This window comes from Morone saxatilis, unplaced genomic scaffold, assembly GCF_004916995.1.
Source record: "Morone saxatilis isolate NCDOM2014 unplaced genomic scaffold, NCSU_SB_2.0 Contig21, whole genome shotgun sequence".
In the NCBI taxonomy this organism is placed as follows: Eukaryota; Metazoa; Chordata; class Actinopteri; family Moronidae; genus Morone; species Morone saxatilis.
In genome coordinates, this window is record NW_023339774.1 from 7,193,480 (window position 1) to 7,200,183 (window position 6,704).

A 6,704-nucleotide genomic window follows, 5' to 3' on the forward strand; every position below is an offset into this window, starting at 1 on the left:
TCAATAATGTTATATCAATATTGCATTTTATGAATCTTATGAATGGGAGGGGCTTCTTCTGCTTCAGCTATCTTAATAAGTGCCACTGTGCTCTTGTAATAAAAAAAAGTATATTTTCACTACATGATCTTTTTCAGTCTTGGAATACATTTTATTTTAGAGGGGACTCCACCATTTAATACATCGAAGTGTGTTTACAGGTCTTGTGGAGTACTACTGCATATGTGAAAGAAGTTGTATAAAGGCTTTTGTAGCTCCAGAGGGAGCTGCACAAAGTTTGATAAAATGGCTCAGTCAGTTGAATTGAAAATTGAAAATGATCCAGTCTGTAATCTTCTGCATAATGTCTGTATCTTTGACAAATACAAATGTGTCATTACTTGTATTTTTGTGCATTTATTCTAGTGTGTTGCTCAATGCTATATTACCCACTACCAGCATAACACACCTGAATCTAATATTAAACTGTTGATGGTCAAGTTGCATTGTGGGCATTGTAGGTGCCAGGTTTTGAAAACAAAAAAGATGCAAAAAGATTTTAAAAATGATGCTATAATCATATAATTACCTGACCCAGGAAGCTGTAGCAAAAAATTGGCAATAGCATAAAATGTGTTTTTTGTCCGGTTGGCTACCAAGTAGAGAATCACCAGCTCAACAACAATATATGCCCATTGTAGCTCACTGTATAGGTCAATATGTGGAAGCTGCAGTTGATGCAAAACCCTCCATCATCCAGACACATACTTACTGTCATACTGCCTTTTAATAAAGGTCAGCGGTCAGAGATAACCTTGAGCAGGTAGATCAGATTCAGTTAAACTTACTTGAAGTTAAAAATAGCCCACCGAATGGCTGTTTGTCAATTCCTAGCTGATGTGGCTGATGCTAACTCAAAAAGATGGCTAGTTACAGTGCTGTAGAGCACTTTTACAGTTATATTATCACTGGCAACGTCTAACATCAGGAAGGATAAACAGATAAACAGATAAATAATAAAGCTTCTCTTACAGAAATGAAATTACTAATGAAATTACTAATGATAATAACAGTAGTAGTAAGAATGATTGTCACAATCACAATTAATGTGTTGATAATTACTAATAATTATCTGTTAGCTGGGCAAAAGACATTCTTGTTAAATAGGTTTTTAAGGTATGGCGTTCCAAAGATAGGCTGTTCCAGAGCCAAGGAAAACAGTATGGCAACAGCACAGTCATCTTTAGTTGCTAACCTAGACTCGCGAACAACTAAAAGGTCCAAACTACCAGATCTGAGTGGTCAGTACTTTGTAAAAGACACTGAGAGCCATGGATAGATACAGTAGGTTCACTCTCTTAGCTAAATGCTCACAAACTAAAAGTCTGTCTAACTACAGTGAGTTTATTTAGGAGATGCTGCCTACATATAGATAAAAACAATGCTGCTGTATTATCCTTTTTCAGACAGCGGGCAGAGCTCCAGACATGAGCTCACAGGGAGACTCCCTTTGGTGTGGTGGGAAGGTGAGGGGTGAAGATTTGTGGTGTCTACAGCAGCCAGGTGGGGATGCACAGTTTTTGAAATGTGTATAGCATCATACCTGTACACAATTGCTAAGAAGCACAGCCACCCACATTTATGCATGCACACACTTGCACATGTGCATTCATCCTTAAAAATACTTGCAGCAGAATGCACAAATAACTCACACACAGAAGGGAGCAGCATGTGGTAGTTAGAGAGGCAGGCACATCACTGGGAGGTTGATGGTTCAAATCTCCAGAAAGCCTAAACAAGTGGAGCGTAGAGGTGAAGGAAGAGTAACCATCGCTTGCTGAAAGTCTTAAACCATGAAGCAAGGCACCAAATCCTGCAAATCCTGCAGTGGCCCAGTGCCAGCAGAAGACTGTGGTTTTACAAGGCAGGTAATTTCTCCGCTCCCTCGGGTCATTAAAAAAGAGAATCTTCTCTTAGTCAGCTTGTCTGGTGAAATGAAATACACACAGACTCACACGTACCAACAGCAGACATATCATGTCATATTTTCCCTTATAACCACATTTTTTACTGCCCACTGTTCCCATTGATATGTCTAAATCACTGTCTGTGTGTACATCTATTGATGTGGCTGTATCCATCGTTACACACATCATAGCCCTCTTACTATTTATAGACTATTAGGAAACATCCTTTGTCCACAACTTGTCCTTATCTGCAAAGTTATTAGTAAGTTGCATCCATATACAGTAAATGATAAGATATGATGAAAATCTATGTATAACTTTACTGTTTACAATGACTGATAGACAGGTCTCACTTACGTTTCACTCCCTGGTTTCTCACGCATACTGTTGTCTGTTCCCCCTAACCTTAACAAAGGGCTGTGAGAGCCCATAAGCATAACCATAAAAGAAATGTTAATGATGCTTTAGTTGAAAATTGAAATATGTTGTCAGTGAACATTACCTTCAGTGTTAATATCGTGTGACTTTACCAGTGTTTCCTAATTATATTAATGAAAAATATATTTCCCTTCAATTACATTTTCTTGAAAAACAAGGACTTTCAAATCAGATTAGAAGAAAAGGTAATTTTTGTCAGCTAATAAGAGTTACTTTTTTTTACTGTTATCATATACTATTACCAAACCACACTTGACACCCACTCATTCTGTAAATGAAAAAATAACTCAATTACTTGTGGCTATTTCTTCTCACAGTCAGTTGATTTGGAATAACATTGAGGTGACCGGCACTCGCCTACCGGTCTACTCATCCTCAGGACAATCTGAGGAAGTGGAGATGATGTTGTTTGACGGCGGTGGACCGAAACGAAAAACAACACAGATCTCCTCCTTTTAAGGAGTCTTTCCGCTGACTGCCTGAAACCCCTCTATGCTTCTCCTCCTTCTCTCTCTCTCTCTCTCTCTCTCTCGCTCTCTCTCAGTCTGTCCACTACCTGTGATGTCACTGATAAAGAATTTCCCACTGGCGAGACTGCAGGGAGGCTTTAGTTAATAAGTGACAATATGTGACAAGGACTTACTGGCCCCTGTACCACACAAAAGCACACACAGACACTGTCTCATTTCTGTTTTTCTCTTCAGTCTCACAGAGAGAGAAATAAAATTGAATGAATGTCTGATATTTTATGTCATGCTCTTTTTGTCCGTTGCATACTGTACTCATACACACACACATTGCACGTTGTTTGTTTTTGTCATTATATAACCTTAAAGCCACTTGCCAGCAGCGCAAAATAAGCTGTAAACACAACACTAACTGATTTTATCACTTCATAAAGCAGTTTTATATAGTTACACACCCAGCTGACATAGCAACATTAGTATTTCTGGCCTTCTGGCCACCTGATACATTTAAGTTCAAAATGTACTCTTCTTTTAGCTCTATTTTTCTACCAACTGCTGAAGGAAATATCTGACTCTTTACGTGCTAAATGCTTCACTGTGTTCATCAGCTAGTTGCCAAATGTATCTGTGTGCCATTGGGTGCTAAATGGGCAGCTTACAATGGGTTTATCTGAGCTTTTTTGCTGAAAACTGCTGGAAATTAGGTAGACGGGAGCAGTGAGACTGAATGAGAACAGTAAGCGTCACCTTTTACATACACATTGTTATATCACCAACTGTTATTGTAAAAATATGGATTAGTGCAGCTTTACCCAAAAACAAGTCTTAATAGTAGATTCAGTAAATATGTCTCCACAGGAAGTACACAATGCAGTCTGTGTGGCATTGCAACATACCACAGGTGTATGACTGTTACTTCACAGACATCTCTGACTCACCTTGATGACATCACTGCAGTGAGGTCAGTGTCCTGCTAGAGGAGTGGATTAAACCTGTGGTATGCTGCTGTCACACTGGTCGCAGCGTAGCTTAAGCTTGACCACATGGGGCCAGTGTGTGTGTGTGTGTGTGTGTGTGGCTCAGACGATTTACCATGCTGCTGGTGATGTCATGCTGAGCCCTGCCCATGACCCATATCGCATACGAACCCTCTTTCTTTGCATTTCACATAGACTCTGTAGTCTTCTTCTTAAAATATATGTTAAAGGATAGGTTTGCAAATTATACACAAAATATATGTTTCATTAGCACATATTTTGAGATGTCAATGGAGATAAATTGAATGGTTTGTTTGTGGCGCATGCAGCTCATTAATGTGGGATTTTATCATTTCCTTTCCAGCACTGAGAGTACTCGTAAAGCACAAATCAATTTATATTTTTATATTTCTCAAATTGGTAGTATGACACACAGCAGTTTTCAGGAATAAATAATGAGTAATAAAAATGACTATCCGCAGTGGATAATGACTAAATATGGTATGTTACAGAAATGGCTGTATGTCAAAAACTATAAATAAATACTATATATATAAAATGTGTGGTACCATTAGATTCAGAACAACTTCAATCAAACTGCTTTGATCCAGCGTAACTTTGATATTTAACATGTCAAATGAATGTTAAACATATTTTTGTGATTTTCTTCTTGAAAGAAAATCAATCAGTCTATCAATTTAAGCATGATAAATATGTGGAATATTTTTTTATTTTGTCGTGTGGAGCCACATGCAGATTTCACCTCTAATAGCTCTAATGGGACTAATAGCATACTAAATATAGTCATTAGTCATTAATGATTAAACATGATACTTTAAGAGAAATAGCAACACCCTTTCCAGTGAACAGAACAGTGTCCCCATTACACATTTTACACCATGTTGTCAACACTTTTAATAGGGACTATTTCTTCAGTAGAATGTAGTTCCAATAAAAACAGTTCACAGCAAAGGAAACAGTCATTACGAGTAAGTGAGAAAGGATTTATTATTATTATTTGTAATTTAGGTGAGCCGCCCCTTTAAGCAAATGGTGTCACTGGAAATGCTTGTTGGCTGCTATGGAAGGAAAATCCATCCTGTTTATGCACATTCCAAAAATTACAAAGGTCATTCTGTGTCACCTTCCTTGCAGGAAAACAGATTTGAGCCTGGAAATGCCGCTCAGCTTTCTCATGAAAGACTGTACATCTGGGCATTAGGTGGAAAGAAAATAAAAGCAGCTGTTAACATGGCAACTTTGTCAACAGTTCATTGGAAGTTTCTTTATTTCTTCAATTAGGGAAACCCCAATGGTCATCGTCATGGAGAGGAGTGGTCACAACATAAGGTGTTAGGTTAAGTCAAGTTAAGTTTATTGGATAGGATATTGGTATCATAGCAATATCGCTATGATACAAGTTTATCATCATGTCTGTTTTTTATTGTTTTCCTAGATTTACAGCCGCTTGCCTTCCTCTTATAACCTAATGAAACATTAAATGGAAACTTATTTATGTCTGTGCGACACTTTGCAGAAGGAGCCTGTGGTGGGGGGCTCTTTCAGGAAATCAAGAAGTGCCAAAAAAGTTGAAAACTACAGCTTATAAGGCACTCTTAACTCTTATTCTCTTATCCAGGTAGATTAATTCTACAGTGAGAGTTGTAGGTTCCTTCTCAAGAACACTTTAGCAGGGCACATGAATGTTGTGGGTTTTTTTGTCTGCTGGTGTTTACAGTGTAAACACTTGTCAGGTGGTAACCGTAGATGTCTGGACACCACCCTAGATTTAAACATCTAAATTTAAGCTTCTCATCAGACTTGTGCTATAAAAAATTTAGTGAATGTGACCTAGAATAAATTAAGTAAAGCCTGCGAGCCAGATCAGGCAGACAGTGAGCTTGTGTGCAGCACTCACACGACACGCTCCATTTGCTGCATCATATATCCAAAGCACCTTGCGCAATAGGGTTGTCTCTTTAACGTGTTAATGAGCAGTCCACTCAGCTGTAACACTGCTGCAAAGGTTTATCTCTTCTGTACCACAGCTGCTACTCATAAACTCAACATATACTCATAAAGCATTTTATAACCCCCAATCCACCCCCTCAACAGGTTCTGATTTAAAAGCAATGCTTCACTTCCATACTACATGATAATTCTATGCAGTAGCCCCAACCCAAACCCTCATCTCGACAAAGTTAGTGCACATACAAAATACTTTTAAAAAACATTTAAACAAGAAGGATGCAGTTTGATTGATGTTCTTTGGCAGACCAATCTGTCATCCATCACCCTGCATCATTCCCTGTTAGTACATATATATACTTCAAAAATTACTGTCAACCGTGTCTTCAACAAGACTAAGAGTCTACAGGCATCCCAGGTGTTATGAGAGGTTATACATTGGCTTCGTATAGCTTTAAGCTAAATGTCAATACGTCAACCTGATGATGGCACTACAGGAAAAGTCAGCTGATCACCAAAGTCATTAGGACTGAATGTGTGTATAAAATTTCATGGCAATTCATCTCATAGTAGTCGAGATATATTTCAGTCTGGACCAAAGTAGTAGACGGACAGACAGATCAACATTGCTGTCCCCAGAGCCATGCTGCTAGTGTGGCTAAAAATAATATAGTGTATACTTTAGAAATTATATAATAGGCTATAACGGTAGATATGGTGGTTAGAGTACATGCTATAGGCTATATATATGTATGTGTATACTATCTATCATTCTGACCACCTGGGCACACTAGTGGTTAAATTATTATGCAGCCCCATACACAATAAACTGCAATGCACTGTGTGTTCTGACACCTTTCTATCAGAACCAGCATTAACTTTTTCAGCAGTTTGAGCTACAGTAGCTC